We start from the raw sequence: 17,966 nt of genomic DNA on the forward strand, positions 1-17,966 counted from the left end.
TTCCTGCCCCACAACAAAGACTCTGTGAGGTGGGTGAGGCTGAGAGACTTCAGAGAAGTGTGACTAGCCCAAGGTCACCCAGCAGCTGCATGTGGAGGAGCGGGGAAGCGAACCTGGTTCACCAGATTACAAGTCCACCGCTCTTAACCACTACACCACACTGGATGAAAAAGAGGTCGGGGCTCCTGCACCTTTAACAGCTGTGTAGAATTTCAGCAGCTGCAGATTGCATTAAGGATTTGCAGAAGCCTTGTCTTCTTCTGTATCAGGCTATCCTAGTGTTGCAATCTTCTAACCACCTCCCATATTTCTCGGAAATATATTCTATGTATTTCAAATTATTCTATGTAGTTCTCTATTCTATCCTCAGGAATATCTCTGCTGGGTTAGGGAGAATCTTCTCTGTGTCCAAGGGGAAACTGTTGTGCATGCCTATTCGGAAGCTGAGTTCCATAATAATAATAATAATAATAATAATAATAATAATAATAATAATAATAAAAAATTCCATGAGACTTACTCCCAGACAAGTGTGCATAGGGTTACAAGGTTAGTTCTGCACCGCACCAGTCCAAGATCAACTCATACCAGCTGCTATTAAACAACATTTTATGAAGCCCTTTATGGGAATTCTATGGTGCAATCGCCAATGACTATAAATATTCTGACATGGTTTACGTAAACGTTTTCTGTGGTTGAATTGTAAAACTTTAAAAAAATAAAAATCCAGCAGAGGTTCCAGCTGGTTCATGTGTTAATTGACCTGGCAGGCCCTAGGAAATTTTGCTGCCCAAGACCAAGTTCCCCAGTCCATGCAATGGAATCCAACCAGGCTGGCAGCTGTTATCTTATTTCAACACTGGTGGTTGGGACAACACCCCGCAGTGTGCCTCAGGGCATCAGGCTAGTTCAGGGAGAATGGAAGAATGCCCCACTCTGCCTAATGGCAGGGCTGGCCCTATGAACAGAGTATCAGAGTAGAACTGAGGCCTGACCCATACATGCAGACACATCATTTGATCACCATACACTTTGATGTCCAGCAGGTGGAAATGTGTGAAATGATTTCATTAAAAAAAGGAGGGGAGGTTGTACCCAATGGTCATCCTACTCAGAGTAGACCTACTGAAGTTAATGAACATGACCAACTCCGATTCGTTCGTTTCAACGGGTATGCTCTGAGTAGCACTATCATTGGCAAGTTCTTAACTGTGTGGTGCAGCTTATAGCTTGATGTTGCCTTTGTCCAGTGGTGAAGACCTAGAGGTGTGGCCTAGTGGTTAACAGGACAAAGGGTGTTCACTGGGGCTGATGGGAGTTGTAGTCCCAAGTACCTGGAAGGCACCAGACGGAGGACAGCTGGCCTACAACTATGAACAGAGACTGCCACATGGGGCCTCCACTGTTTGACGCTGCTCCTTTAAACGGCTTGGGGGCAGAGAATGAGAGGGAGAAAAACAGAAAATAGCTTCCATTTGTGTGATCTAGTTATATCTCCCAAAGAGACCACTTTTTTTCAAACCTGGTGATGGGGAAAAGGATAGGAATTCTATTTATAGAGAAGCATTTAATGTGGCAAGAGGTTCTCCCCTCCCCCCCCATATTTTTTTCCAGCAAATCTCTCTCTTTCCCTGTAATGTGCAGTGGAGGAGGAATCCTAATTTTCTTGATTTTGGAGGGAGGGTGGAAGGACCAGGCCCTTTCCTTTTGAAACAGACCTTCAGTTGCTCCCTGATCAACCTCTGCATCTTGAGACTGAATTGCTGGGGTGCTTTGGTTAACTATTTCACTGCTCTACAAAGCTGAATGGATAGCTTTATTTGAGGATGCAGAAAAAGGAGCTATAGTGGCTTGAAGGCAACAGATGTAGCATTCACCCAAAAAGGTCTGATGGACAGTGGACCGTCCCCCTGCTGAAAAGGTTTGCTGAATGCTGAGTGACTAACCCACTGCACCATTCCTCAAAGTGGAAATTGTGGGCAGGATTCACCTAACAAGTATGGTCGGCAGAGGCTCTGCACAAGATCTTCTGCTTGCACAATGGGGCTTTCCCCCGCCCCTCACCCTGTGCACCCCCTGAAACTGGCAAACTAAAATGTGTGCACTGGTGGAGCAATCAACATAGCACGACACTCAATTATTTCCTTCACTTCTATCATGGCCGTTAAATGTATGACACACCTCTCTTCCAAGTTTTCATTAAAAGCAATTTGTGTTTGCAGCAAGCACAATTTCCTGTGCAAGTGAATTTCCTGGGTTAACAGCACACGACATCAAGACATGCTTTTGCTTCCTTTCAACTTGCTTGCTGTTAAAGATTTCAGGAGCTAAACCCAAGGTTATTAGGTTGTTAAGTGTGGGGTTGTTATTATTTTGAGTCAGAACGACTCCCTTCTCTCTTCTTTCTTCTAAACATCTATTATGATTTCCCTCTTTCCAAACAGGGATTTTGGACCCACACTTTCACCCTGGGTCATCATAACCCACTTTGACTCCATGTTGCAAAGAGGTCCTGCAGCTGAGCTCCGGCTGAAATGAAGCACTATCCCAGCCAAACTTTGTCTTGGAATGCCACCAACAGATTCATGTGGCCTTCACAGCAGAGGCTGATCTGCTATGAAGGACTTCAGCAGTTTGGCTGCTGTTTCTTTAGCCTGATTCCAATCTTGTTGGAAAAGGGTGTTAATTTCAGAATCTGCCCTGCCAGTGCTTCAAGGCAAGAGTGTTAACTTGGAGGAGTTGATCCAGAAAGCCCCCTTGAAAAAAGAAGAAAGAAACAACTTCCGGGTTGGCGCCTCTGGCAATGGCGGATTTCCTCCGATCAGGAGGAATCCGCTCCGTGGAAAACAGGGTCTGAACCGCCACGGCGAGGCAGAGACCCATCAAAAACCACAGGCGGGAGAAGCCTGTGGACGTGAGATTCGGCCGGTACCTTTGCGCCCCCCCTACTCACGGGGAAACCCGATTTCGGGGTTCCGGAGCGACGTGGGGTGAGTGGCGCAGTGCCTTGAATCGACTGCTTCTTTCACGGAGTGAAGCCGCATTGCTGTTGCCGGAGAGCGCTGACTTTTTCCTGTGGACAATTGGAGCTTAAATAACTGTCCGTGAGTAGAACAGAAAATTGGAATAAGAAATTTCTTTTAATTTGGCACTGAAGCGGAAAGGTATAAACAGGAAGTCTGCCTTCCGTTTTTTGTAAATAGATTGAAGCAAAGACACAGCAAGCTAGAGCTTAGAAAATCGTTTGTAAAGAATCAATTTTCATGATTTAAAATTACTGAACCCCCCTTGGAAGCAGGAGAAGAGGGGGGAATTTTTTCTGGACTGATTAAACTTGCAGAAGACAAGTAAAGAAAAGCAATTCTCCACCGTCCTGAACCTGGGAGCGGGGTGTCAGGACAGACGTCTTCGGGAAGTTCATTGACTATAGACAAACGTTTTTGACAGATAGTTAAAAGAAGAGAAACATATTGATTCCATTATTCCCCTTCGCATCTAAAAGGAACAAAATATTGACAAAATATCTGAAAAAGGAAACTTTGTTGTTAGATTTGCTTTAAAAAAAGAGAGAGAGATGGATACAAATAGAAGCTTTTTCCCCTAGAGGGAGCTTGTGAAACTGTTATTAAATTTGAACTGGGAAGCTTCGCAGCTGCAACAGATTAAGATCGTGGGAACAGACTCTGACCTTCAACAAGAATGTACTCGGAGGCTCTGGTGTTGGCCTTTTGTAAGACAAGTGCTTTATTGGAACAGTTACATGAGAAGATGGATTTGATGACTGTTGGGATCGGAAAGTTTGGACAGGCAGTGGGTACTTATTTAGAACCCACTCAAGAATTAACTCAGGAGTGTGCTTTGACAGATCAGACGAGGGAGGAGGTTGTTGCTGGACCTAGTGAGGCAGAGATGGAGGGAACTGTGGCCCAGCAGGAACATGAGTTGTTGGACTTGACGAATGAACCTGGAGAAAGCCAGATTTGGAGAGACAGAGTTCTGTTTGGCTTGGAGGGGGGGCTGGATAGACCCCCCTATGCAGGGATGTTTTGACCTTTCAAGTCTGGCTTTGGGCTGGGAGGCGTTCGGAGTTGTGCGGGCCCTTAACTTTGGAGGGACTTTGAAACATGCTTTTAAATACCACATGGAGTTCAGTGTTGATTTTGGAAAAGGGGCGGATCTGTCGAGAAGGGACAAAAACATTGTCAAGCTGGAGTCTCCCCGAGTGAAAGGAGCAGAAGACAAAGTAAAGCACAGGTATAAATATGAAGAAGATCTGCGGATGGGACATGGAAGAGATCCAAGGGCCTCGGATATAAGGTTACCAGGTTGATGGACTAGATGGATGGGATAGAAAGGACTGACAAAACCCGAGACCAGGAGAAAGAGACGTTGGATGAAGACTGGAAGAAAGTTTTAAACAAATTATTTAGGAAAATATTGTAAAAGTAAAAAGTATTAGAAAAATGTTGGAATGAAATTATTTGGCTTTAGCAGAAATGTTAAAAAGAATTATGTAAGAATACGTCATGGTTAAGAGAATTTGGTATAAATAAGATTTAAGTTTTAAGTTTTAGGGCCTTTTATGGTAAGATAAGGTTAAAATAGATTAAGGTAATTTAATGACAGAATACTATGAAAGATGGAAAGGATTTGCTGAGATAATTAACAACTAGAATACAAAAAAGGGAGGTGTGAGGAGGTCGATGAAACAAGGTAATGACAGTTAATGATTTGGGAATATTGGATTTGTTTTTAATTTTTTTGTCTATTTTTGTTTTTTGATTTTGATGTATTATGTGCTTTGTTTTTTTTCCTTTTTGATCTTGTTTTTTTTATTGATTCGTATTGTTTAAATGCTACTTGTTTTTTCCTTGTTTTTCCTTTTTTTTCCTCTTCTTTGTTTCTTTGTAATCTTAAAATTCTCAATAAATATTATTTATATAAAAAAGAAGAAAGAAGAAAGAAACAATTGCTTTTCTGAAGCGGGGAGGTAAGGATTCACAGTGCTTAATTTGCAAGTAAAAAAAAATGGTGGACCTCCCTACTAGCCTGGAAGCACCTTAATTTCCAAATTGCAAGGCTGTGGAGGAGACTGATGGACCCTGCCACACACCCCAGAGCAGATATATCCCGCTTCCTTGTCCTCTTGCTTTGGCCTGCCTGAATAGCCCTCCCAAAATCCTTGCCTTGCAGCTCACTTGCGGCAATAAGCTTAATTCACTTGCAGGATTCAGCAGAACATCTATTTCTGACCCTCAAGGAACTAGTTTTCTTCCAGACACTTCAAACGTCCGCCCCACAAGTGAGCCTTCAGCTTCTAGGTTTAGGGCAGGAGTCAGCCCAATAATTTTTTCCACCTGAGGCAAGGATGGTGCCGGCCCCTCTCATCCCACATGGAGAAGCTGACCAGCCTGGGAATTCAACCTCATTTCTATACTAGTGACGGGACAGCATTTCCCATCACATCTGAAGGCAGCAGGCTGGCTTTGAGGGCACAGGGCACATACATGACTCCCTCATCTCCCTGAAGGAGCCACCTTGCAACAGAGCCAGCTCTGTTTGGGGCTGGGAGTGAATTTGGCAATATCCCCCATCTCTTAGAGTTTGCTGATGGGCAGTGCGCTGCCCATTAGTACCCAACTAATGGGGAACCTCCATGATGGCTGCCCTTAATCACTGGTGCAGGAAAGGTACTCTGCACAAACCCAGAGGCATTCTCTTCTTTGCTACTACTTCACACATTCAAAGCTAAGTCCTAGCACACACACACACACACACTGCAAATTCTGGGGGTTAAGATCTGGGAAGAGCCTCTGTTCAGATGAATAGCTTGAGGTATGCCTGGTGTTATAAGAATTTTAAGATCATATATGATCTTATATGATCATCAGCTTTGAATGTGTGATTTGAATATTTGAATAATATATATATATTAGATGTTCATAAATGTACCAAGCAAACACATAAAAGTATGTAAACCACATGTCTGAAACCCACAGAAAAGTCCTGAAACCATTTTCTCAAAATGACCTCAAATATTTCTCTGCAAGTTTGAAGGAAATGGGAAATCTCCCCGGTGTCTCTGTGCTCACAAATCCTGCCTTAAGGGCACATTTAAGGTGTGAATAGGGTAAGCCTGTGACCTGGATTCAGGAATTAAGTAGTTATAATAACAAAAGAGTGGCCAAAACCCAGGTATCTGAAGGCAGCCCTGTTTAGGGAAGCTTTTAATGTTTAATAGACTATTGTATTTTAATATTCTGTTGAAAGCCGCCCAGAGTGGCTGGGGAAACCCAGTCAGATGGGTGGGGTATAAATAAATTATTATTAGTAGTAGTATTAGTATTAGTAGTAGTAGTAATATTAGTAGTATTAGTATTAGTAGTATTATGCAATCAGGTAAATGGCAGAGACAGGAGATAAACAACACACTCAGGATTCTGCTTTAAACTGCCCCCTGTGATGTATTTATGATATATTGGAGGAAGTGGTCCAGGGATACACCCCTTCTGTGATGTATGTATGATGTTTCTGGGGGTGGTCTGGAGTTTGAGAGTGGGCAATTTCAAAGTCTATATAAGGGCGGACTTCCGGTGGAGCGCGTCTTCCGGGCGAGAAGGGATTCGGCCAGCAGCACGAACCCAGTCCGGTAAACGGGGGGTAAGGGGGGTGCTAGAGGGCGAGAGCACCCCAGAAACACGTCCGGAGGGTGTCCGGAGTTACAGGGAGCCAGCAGAGACCGGTTCGCATCGCTACCAGGTAACCTTGAGAGGTGAGGGAACAGCGGTGTCGAGCAGCAGGTCCTAGGCAGCCATTTCCTCCCCCCTGAACAGCGGACAGCCCAGTCCTCGCCGGAGATTAGCGCTCCGCTCCAAGAGCAAGAAACCCGGGAACGGACTCAAAGTGTTGATTCAAAATTTTAAAAGAAGGGAAAACTTGGAAGTTGGAAAATAAAACCCGGGGAGAGAAAAAGCGAAGCTTTAGGGGTTCAGCCGTTACCAGGGATCGGTAGAACCCCAAAGAAACAGCAGAGCAGAGATAAATATACGGAGCTGCCACCAGTGTTTATTTTGTTTCCCTGAAAGACTCTCAAATGCAAATAGCTGACCCTCCCTAAAAGGAGGTGTTTGAACAGGGAACAGAGGGTGCAGTTATCACTTTAAAAACCATCTATTGCAACGGAGGGACGCCGAAACGCCATCTTTACCGCAGGACGCTTAGCGGAAAAGCGGAAAAGCGGAAGTGAAGCGCCAGCGGCGCCATTTGTAAGATCAGAATACACAGAACATATATAATTACAATCTATAATCTAATAATACGGATGTATCTGTTCTATGGATATACCTGATCTTAAGAACTTTGTGGATGTGCTCCTATCCGTCTACCCATCAACCGGAGACGATTGAGCGACAGCCTCCTGCTTCGGACTGCCGGATTAACCGATTTACCGGTGCAACGTGCTTGTCTTCAGAGCCCGGCAGCAGCAGAGAGAGCCATCTAGTGGTCAGAGCGTTTATTGTGATTAGAACTCTCCATTTTGACGCCTACTTTTCTATCTGTTCTCTTTGCCCTTGCGGTCCCGCGCCCGCCCCCCCCGATTTCCCTCGGCTTCTCCCTCTCCGTCGCCCTGCCCCCCTCCCTCCCCCCACCCCCTATTATCTCTCCTCTCTATGGTTTCTCGCAGGTAAAAGGTACAGGGACTTTTGACGGGGGAATTTTTTAATCTGTTAATTTTCATCTGTTAATTGCAAAATCGATCCTCCCGACAAAATCTCCAAGAATCTACTGTGGAGATCGGAGAACATACACCCCATCTCATCGCAAACATAAGATCTCCAATTTTTTTGAACTTCCTGAACTCCAGTCTCTTGAACTCTCTTGAATCTTGAGGCCTTAGGACTACTACTGATACCCCCAAGGTTGCAGCATGGCGGAATGAAATAAGACGACCTTTTGGCAATATAAAGACTGATAAGTGACTGTTAATTGAGCTGATTTCTGTGTAATCTAAAGATTGCCAAACTGAGAGCTAGGATTAACTAAGCATACGGGTAATTGTTCTAGGAGTGCTGCAAGCATACTGTTTTTCTTTTTTTAAGTTTAGATTACCTTTAAAACTTAAGAATGTCAAACACTGGGAAAAGACCTGAAGGGGGAACGCCAGTGGATAGGAAGGGATCAAAGCAAGAAGGAGACTTCAGAGCAGAGATATTGAGAATGTTTGCGGAGATAAAAGAGAGTGAAAAAAGTGTTGAGCGTAAACTAGAACAAGTAGAACATAGAATTGGGGAAGTGGACAAGAAGTTAGATGAAACAGTCAGTGAACTGAAAAGTCAAATGAAAGAGGTATTTAGGAGGACGCAGACAGTGGAGGAAGGTCTGAAAAAGACAAAAGTAGAATTGAAGGAAGTAAGACGTGAGGAAGAAAGAATCAAAGCCGAGATACTGGGTCTAAATAAAAGTCAAGAGGACTTAAAAGATTGGATTGCCATGAACGAATTAAGACAGAGGGAGGCTAATCTTAGGATGAGAGGCATACCTGAAGCTCAAGGGGAAAATATAAAGGAGAAAATAACAGTAGAACTAGCCCTCTGGTTGGAATTACCAACAGAAGATGTAGACAAGGCAATACAATCAGCTTTCAGGCTAAAAGCTAAACTTCCAAAGAATAAAAAATTCATAGGAGATTGCTTAATTATATTCAAGGATAAGGAAATAAAAAATAAGATCCTACACAAGAGCAGAGAGAAAAGGTTAAACATTGGAGGAAACAACATAATAATTTTCAAAGACATTCCGGTCAGGCTTCTAAAGCGTAGAGACTCCTACAAAGAACTAGTACAGATACTTAAAAGAAACAACATCGAGTATAAGTGGGAGTTTCCGGAGGGCGTCTCCTTCACATACAGGAGTAAAAGGCAAAAATTGACAAATCCGGGAGAAACAGACAAATTCCTAAGGAAATATAAAGAGTTGAAACCGCAAAGAGAGGTGGGGGAGGGGGGAGCGGGATCGGAGGGGGATCTGGGGGGGGACGGGGGGTTCGGGGGGGAGGGGGGAAGGAGGAGGGTCTGAAGAGGAAGCCTAAAAAGAATCAATAGTTGTTTCCTTTCTTCTTTTTTCTTTTTTATCTTTATCTCGCCCTTAATTAAATCGCAATGGTGTTAAAGATATTAAGTTGGAACGTTAATGGGATGAATGATAAAGGGAAAAGGAATCGAATTGAGCATATTTTGAAGAAGGAAGGATTAGATATTATATGTCTCCAAGAGACACATATAGCGAGGAAACACAAAAGAACTCTGATTAATCCAAGATTGGGGAACGAGTTTATATCTTCAGACCAGAGTAAAAAGAGAGGAGTGGTTATCTATATAAAGAAACAAATCGAAGCGAAACTCCTTTTCAAAGACGAAGAAGGAAGGATACTAGCAGTACAATTAAATTGGCAGGGAGAAAAGATTATAATAGCTGGAATATATGCGCCCAATGTAAATAAGTCAGAATTCTACGGAAGGTTGGAAGAAAGGTTATTTGATTACGCCGACCAAAAAATTATACTATTAGGCGATATGAACGGTGTGGTGTCGCTAGAATTGGATAGATTGAGGAACACAAAAGGAAAAGAAGGGAAGCTACCCAGAACTTTTTTCTCTGTGGTCCAGAATTGCAATTTGGTAGATATTTGGAGGTTTAAATACCCCCTTGAAAAGCAATACACCTTCTATTCAGAACCTAACGATTCATCATCAAGACTAGACCAGATATGGGTCTCGAAAGAGTTAGTCCCAAGATCTCTACGGGTGGAGATCCAGGTTAGAACTATTTCAGACCACAATCCAATAAAAATGGAATTGAAAGAGCAGGAAAGCAGACTATTTAGATGGAAATTGAAGGACTATCTGCTAGATGACCAAGAGGTAGTAGAAAAGGCTCAAAATAGATTAAAAGAATACTTCGAAGATAATTTGGGCAATAATACAAAGCCCAAGGTGGTATGGGATGCAGGAAAGGCGGTGATGCGGGGCTTCTTTATTCAACAGAGTGCAATTAAGAACAAAAAAAGGGAAAAAGGGAAAAAAGAAATCATACAACAACTAGCAGAGAATGAGCAGAAACTAATCAAAAATCCAAAAAATAAGAAAATAAAAGAGAATATAAAAGTCTTACAATCCCAATATACAATGCTGATAAACAGAGAGATAGAATGGAAAATTAAAAGATTGAGACAGAGGAATTTCGAACATGCCAACAAAACGGGGAAGATATTAGCTTGGCAATTGAAAAAAAGGAAGGAACAGAATACGATAAACAGGATAGTGGTGGAAGGAGAAGAAACAAACAAACCTAAAGAAATAAGAAAAGCCTTTTTGGATTTCTATGGAGAACTTTTCAGAAATACAGAAAAGAATAAGACGAGGGAAATAGAGAGATACTTAACATCCAAGAATATAAAAAAGATCCCCGCGGCAGATAAAGAGAAATTAAATGCCCCGATCGAGGTGGAGGAAATAAAAGCAATAATAACAGACCTAAAAAATGGGAAAGCCCCGGGTCCAGATGGGTTCACTAGTAGATATTATAAAGAGATGGAATCGACTTTGCTATATCCCCTACAAGAAGTAATGAATAATATTTTGAAGGAAAGAGAAATACCGGAGACGTGGAAGGAGGCACTGATCACACTAATTCCAAAGCAAGATTCAGAATTAGATCAAATCAAAAATTACAGGCCGATTTCCTTACTAAACGTAGACTACAAGATCTTTGCGGGAGTCCTGGCAAGAAGATTTAAAGACATTTTGCTAAATAATATCCATAGAGACCAAGCCGGCTTCCTGCCGGGCAGGCAAATGAAGGACAATTTAAGAAATATTATAAATATTATAGAATATTTAACAGAAAGGTGCGATAAACAAGGCATACTGCTATTTGTGGACGCTGAAAAAGCGTTTGATAACGTAAACTGGGAATTCCTATTGAAACAATTGGAGTACATGGAAGTGGGTACTGAATTTTCCAACGGCATAAAAGCAATATATACGGAACAAAAAGCAAGATTAATAATAAACAACGTAGAGACGGAAGAAATAACAGTAACCAAGGGAACAAGACAGGGATGCCCATTGTCCCCACTGTTATTCATAACGATATTAGAGGTTCTACTAAAAACCATCAGAGATAATAAAGAAATCAAAGGCATTAGGGTAGGCCAGCATGAGCATAAAACTAAAGCTTTTGCAGATGATCTGGTCGTAACATTGGAAGAACCATTAGACTCAACAAAAAAGGTACTCAGAGAATTTGACCAATTTGGGGAGGTTGCAGGCTTTAAATTAAATAAAAGAAAAACAAAAATAATAGCTAAAAACATGCAGGCAGCCGAAATCGAGGAATTACAAAGAGAAACAGGAATAGAGGTAACTAAGAAGGTGAAATACTTAGGGATATGGGTAACGCCAAAAAATATAGATCTCTTCAAAAACAATTACGAAACGGTATGGAAGGGAGTTAAGAAGGACATAGAAACGTGGGGTCGGTTAAGACTGTCATTTTGGGGTAGAATAGCTACAATCAAAATGTCGGTATTTCCAAGAGTTTTGTTCCTCTTTCAAAACATCCCGATTATTAAGGGTACCAAGATATTTAAAGCCTGGCACAAAGACATCTCCAGATTCATCTGGCAGGGGAAGAAGCCGAGAGTAAAGTTTAAAATTTTGACGGACACGAAAGAAAGAGGAGGCTTCGCCCTCCCTGATTTGAAGATATACTACGAGGCATCTAGCTTATGCTGGATAAAGACATGGATAAAACTTGAGGACGGGGAAGTGCTAGACTTAGAGGGTCACGATAACCGATATGGGTGGCATGCTTACCTGTGGCATGGACGGAAGAAGGGCCACAAAGGATTTGGGAATCATATATTCAGGGGCCCTTTGTTGGAGGTTTGGGAAAGATATAAGGAGATGTTAGAACCCAGAACACCCCAATGGTTATCTCCATTAGAGGTAATGGCCATCAAAAAGATTAATATGGGAACCAACTGGGCAACCTACGAACAATTGCTTATGAAGGAGGAAGGAAAATGGAAAATGAGGCCGTACGATCAGGTTAAATCTCAAGTATACGATTGGCTACACTACCACCAAATAAATGATATGTTTAGGAAGGATGTAAAAGAAAAAGGCTATGCCGACAAAAACTCTAGATTCCAAACTGAGATCCTGGGGAGCAACATAAAAATATTATCCAAACTGTACAAGTACTTACTGGACTGGAACTTAGCTGACGAAGATGTTAAGGTGGTAACGACTCACTGGGCTAGAGATCTTGGCCGTAATATTTATTATGAAGAGTGGGAAAAACTTTGGAAACAACACTTAAAATTCACGGCCTGTGTGTCACTTAAGGAGAACCTAATGAAAATGTTTTATCGCTGGTACCTGACTCCGGTTAAGTTAGCTAAAATGTATGGATCCTGCAATAAATGCTGGAAATGTAAGGTAAGGGAAGGTACCTTCTACCACATGTGGTGGGAATGCCCAAAGGTCGCAGGGTTCTGGGAGAGCATATACGATGAAATGAAAAAAATGTTAAGATATACCTTCAACAAAAGACCAGAGGCGTTCTTGCTAGGTTTGGTAGGAAAGGAAATTAAAAAGAAAGACTATAAATTGTTCCAATACGCAACAACGGCAGCAAGGGTCCTAATAGCAAAGAATTGGAAGCAGGAGAGTATTCCAACAACGGAGGAATGGAGAAGTAAATTATTGGAATATGTAGAGATGGACAGGATGACATGTAAAATTAGATACACAAAAGATCAGAGGTTTGTTGAAAATTGGGAAAGTCTTACGAAATATCTGGAAAGCTTAATCGATGAACAGATAACACTAGTAGGTTTCCAAGATGCTCTGTAAGAGGTAAAGGGTAAAGCTGAAAGAAAATGGATGGATGAGAATGACTTATGGCTTTACAAATATGGAAATGCGGACTTATTGTTTAATGTTACTTTGGACGATTCGTGGAATGACTGAAGGAAGTCAACTTCTTCTCTTTAAGTGAATAGATATGAGTTTTGATTAAGTTTGTTATGTATTTTGACTTTTGGAAACTAATAAAAATTATGCACGCAAAGTCTATATAAGGGCGGACACACCTTTGTTCTGGGTCCCTCCTCCCTCCTTGTGTGTGTGGGGGGGAGCACCTTGTTACAACAGCTTTAATAAAGATCGGGCTTACTAGCTGCTTTGCTTCTCGATATTTTCTGGTTGGCCTCTGCTATTTTCTCCTACCGATAGAGAACCTACAAAAGGACTCTATATGGGCTCTTGGGTACCCCATAAGGGAAGGGTTAGCAAACTTTTTCAGCAGGGGGCCGGTCCACTGTCCCTCAGACCCTGTGGGGGGCTGGACTATATTGGGGGGGGGAATGAACAAATTCCTATGCCCCACAAATAACCCAGAGATGCATTTTAAATAAAAGCACACATTCTACTGACATAAAAACACCAGGCAGGCCCCACAAATAACCCAGAGGTGCATTTTAAATAAAAAGACATATTATATTCATGATTCCCAGACCGTCCGGGCCCCAGGCCTTAGTTTGCCTACCCATGCCATAAAGGAAAAGGAGCATTTTTTTCTCATAACCCTGGTCTGTGAGGTGGGAAATGAGCATTGCTTCAGCATCTGTGAGATGTCAAAAAGGGTGCTTGGACAGTCGTCCTCGCCACCCATATTGGCCCATTTGCTCCTTTGTGCGCACAAACACACACTCACACGCTACAAAGCTCCCAAATGTGTTCTCAATAAAATAAGTGAGGGGAAAACAAATGAAAACAGCAAATGCCGGGGATGGGTGGACTTGGCTGCTTTCACACTTCAGCATGCGGTCCATCATGACCTCATCCCTGGATCACGACTATGTCCCAATCCGCCACCTTGACTTGGTTACAGCAGGAATTAAGAAGAGGAGAGAGAAAGAAAACAAGCAGAGGGGAGGGAGAGGAAATCAAGGGAAAGCAAGATTGTTAAGGGGAAATAAGGTAAAGTCTAGTTACGTTTTTCTAGCTGAAAAAGAATAAACAGTTCTTTCCCCCTGCAAGGCGTCACTTAACCTGAATCCTCCAGGAAACGCAAGGAGATTAGGGTTTCTATGCTGGTCAAAAGACAGGAGCTACAAAACAAGTTAAAATAACCTCTGATCACACAAAAAATGGAATGGAAGTTTCAGCTGATGCAGATGCACACAGAGTTTCGGCTCTCAGGACTGACAAAGAGTTATGTGAAAGGCAAAAGCTTGCATAGACCGTATCAAGCCGATTCAGCAAAGGACATAATTTGATACCTGTGCAAAGTAAGATGGGTTATTTGTTATTCCATTAACATACATTTAGCTCAGATGGTTAGAGCACGGCGCTGATGATGCCAAGGTTGCAGGTTCCTGCAGCTGCATATTCCTGCATTGCAGGGGGTTGGACTAGATCAGGCATAGGCGAAAACTGACTTCCAGATGTTTTGGGACAACTACTTGCATCATCCCTGACCACTAGTCCTGTTAGCTAGGGATGATGGGAGTTGTAGTCCCAAAACATCTGGAGGGCCGAGTTTGCCTAGGCCTGGACTAAATGATCCTCAGGGTCCCTTCCAACTCCAGAATTCTGTGATTCTTTGATTCCTCATTATCCCCCCCCCCCGTTCCTTTGTTTTAAAGAGCATTCACCTCTGCCAGGTTAATATCAATACGTGTACACATCGTACAATTAAAGCACATTCCCCGCTCCCAAAGAATCCTGGGTATTGAAGTTTAAGCCTCACAGACAGTGCTATTCTTTTAGAAAAAGAGATGCTGGAACTCACCATGATGTCTTATAATGGCAATAGTGTGCAGCCCACCTGACAGGTGTCGGAACTCAGTTCCTGAGAGTTTGGGCTGGGGGGGGAGCTCTGCTCACAGAGCTTCGACTTCCTTGACAAGCTACAGTTCCAAGGATTCTTGAGCATTGGGGATGCACTTAAATGCGCTTTTTAAATGTCTGGACGCGGGTGGCGCTGTGGTCTAAACCACAGAGCCTAGGGCTTGCCGATCAGAAGGTCGGCGGTTCGAATCCCCGTGCCGGGGTGAGCTCCCGTTGCTCAGTCCCTGCTCCTGCCAACCTAGCAGTTTGAAAGCACGTCAAAGTGCAAGTAGATAAATAGGTACTGCTCCGGCGGGAAGGTAAATGGCGGTTCCGTGCACTGCTCTGGTTCGCCAGAAGTGGCTTAGTCATAGTGGCCACATGACCCGGAAGCTGTACGCCGGCTCCCTCGGCCAGTAAAGCAAGATGAGTGCAACAACCCCAGAGTCGTCCACGACTGGACCTAATTGTCAGGGGTCCCTTTACCTTTATACACAGTGGTACCTTGGGTTACAGACGCTTCAGGTTACAGACTCTGCTAACCCAGAAATAGTACCTCAGGTTAAGAACTTTGCTTCAGGATGAGAACAGAAATCGCGCAGCGGTGGCGTGGCGGCAGCAGGAGTCCACATTAGCTAAAGTGGTGTCTCAGGTTAAGAACAGTTTCAGGTTAAGAACGGACCTCCGGAACGAATTAAGTTCTTAACCTGAGGTACCACTGTATACAGTATGCACCCCATGTTTATAAGAAGCAATGTCACTGATGAATGTGAAAGATGAGTGGGAAGCAGGGTTTGCCAAATGGCTTGACCTTCTCTTGGCACCTCAAAAAGCACCCATGGCGGGTCCTTCCTCAAGCCTGAGTTTTCATTTCACTACATTCAAAGGGCTGCGTCATTCCAAAAAGCGACAACGTACAGGAAAGGGAGATTGGGGTAAGTCAGGAGAGAAAAGGAGCGTAGCGTTGAAACGGCAGCAGGACGGCGAGTGCAGCAGAGCAGGACCCAAATTTAGTAATGAAATAAGAGGCCCTGGTTTCCCCCAAAGAAGCTATAATCAGTCTTACCAATGTCACACCCATGAGCAGGCACATGACACACACCATACATGACCTACTCCATTCTGGGGAGACACCCATTGGCTTCTCAAAACCACCCATCACTGAGTTCCACTTGGCAATGCCTGCTTGGGAGATGCTGGCATGCTGCCTCTGCCAATGTCTCAGCAAAGCCTGCTGAATTCTGCTCTGAGCCAGCAGCCTTGGGCAGCAGCCAAGCCCTCCTGGGGTGCCGTTGCCTCCAGCATAAATTCCCTCCTCCTGTTTTTCTCCCAGATCTAGCAAAAGGAAGGTAGGTTTCATTTTTTAAACATCAGGGCAGATTTCCTAATCCTAAAAAGAGTCCAGCTGCGGTGACAAGCTGCCTATCTGCCTCATCTATGGAGTTTGTTCCTGGTAGTTTTAAAAAGGCCAGTGGGGAAAAGGTCCACCAGGCATTTATTAGAGATGTTTTAAGTTTAGGACATAATAAAATTATGTGCAGAATGCTATCACTTATTCTGCTTTGCAGGCTCCAATTAGAATAGATTAGAGATGTCTTCTAGGGCTGCCAACTTTTAAACTGCGAGCTGTAGTTTGAGTTGCAAGAATGAGCAGAGGATAATCTTCATCTCCATGAACCTGCCCTTCAATTTATGCTATCTTCAGAGGCCCTGCTCTGCATTCCGCTACCCAGGCAGGTGTGATTTGTGCAAACGCAGGAAAGGGCCTTTTTGGTGGCAGCCCTAATTGCAGAATTCCCTCCCAAAGGAATATAAGATGGCCTTTCTCTGCAGGTAGGAGGATAATAACTTTTTTGCCCTGCCAGGATTTGCATAGGTTGAATTCAGACTAAGTTAGTTGCACAAGGTCACATCCACACCTTACATTTGAAGCACACAGCTTCTCCAAAGAATCCTGGGAACTGTAGTTTGTTCAGGGTGCTGGGAATTGTAGCTCTGTGAGGGGTAAACTACGGTACCCCATTCACTGGGGGGGATGCAATGTACTTCAAATGCGCTGTACAGGGACGCGGGTGGCCCTGTGGTCTAAACCACTGAGCCTCTTGGGCTTGCCGATTGGAAGGTCGGCAGTTCGAATCCCCGTGACGGTGGTAAGCTCCCATTGCTCTGTCCCAGCTCCTGCCAGCCTAGCAGTTCGAAAGCACACTAGTGCAAATAGATAAATAGGGACCGCTGTGGTGGGAAGGTAAACAGCAAGGGCAGGGATGTCTTCGCCATTACCTGATTTGTTTCCCCAAACTTACAATGCCCCTCCCCATGCCAGCTAAAGTAAGCTGTCATCTAAGCATGTGCAATGACTGTCTCAAATGTACGCACCTCAGCTTGACCATGGCTTATGTTTCCAGATCGGATAGAAGCCAGTTTGAGGGGGTATGCATCAAACAACAATTATTTCTCAAGAAACTACAAGATGGCAGCAACACAGGGGAGCATGCTAGACCACACAGCCATCATCACAAATGCATGGGGTGGACTAGTCATTAGTTCCCAATGAAATCACTGCGACTTGATTACATTGTCCCATTGTTTTGAATGGGAACGAAATCCAACAAACACAGTCTGGGTCTCTAGCCCAATGCTTTTCAATGCTGCGGTTTTGCTTATCTTATCTTCTTCTTCTTCTTGGTGGGTTGAACGTTCTTTTCAAATGTATTGTTGCTTTATTTATTATTTATTTATTTATTTATTTATTCATTCATTCATTCATTCATTCATTCATTCAATCATGCCTTGGAGCAGTGGTCAGCAAACTTTTTCAGCAGGGGGCCTGTCCACCGTCCCTCAGACCTTGTGGGGGGCCGGATTATATTTTGAAGGGGGGGGGAGAATGAAGTCCTATGCCCCACAAATAACCCAGAGATGCATTTTAAATAGAAGCACACATTCTACTCATGTAAAAACACCAGGCAAGCCCCACAAATAACCCAGAGATGCATTTTAAATAAAAGGACACAGTCCACTCATGCTGATTTCTGGACCATCTGCGGGCCGGATTTAGAAGGCGAT

At 43.4% G+C, this 17,966-nt stretch overlaps 1 protein-coding gene across 2 annotated transcripts in view; it reads right to left on the bottom strand.

The window, feature by feature from the left end:
- The window catches only part of PLXDC1 (plexin domain containing 1), a 75,890-nt gene that overhangs the window by 36,191 nt on the left and 21,733 nt on the right, over positions 1–17,966 (bottom strand). The gene's annotated exons all lie outside the window — the stretch shown is intronic.

Source organism: Podarcis bocagei (assembly GCF_964188305.1).
Source record: "Podarcis bocagei genome assembly, chromosome: 13".
Classification (NCBI taxonomy): domain Eukaryota; kingdom Metazoa; phylum Chordata; class Lepidosauria; order Squamata; family Lacertidae; genus Podarcis; species Podarcis bocagei.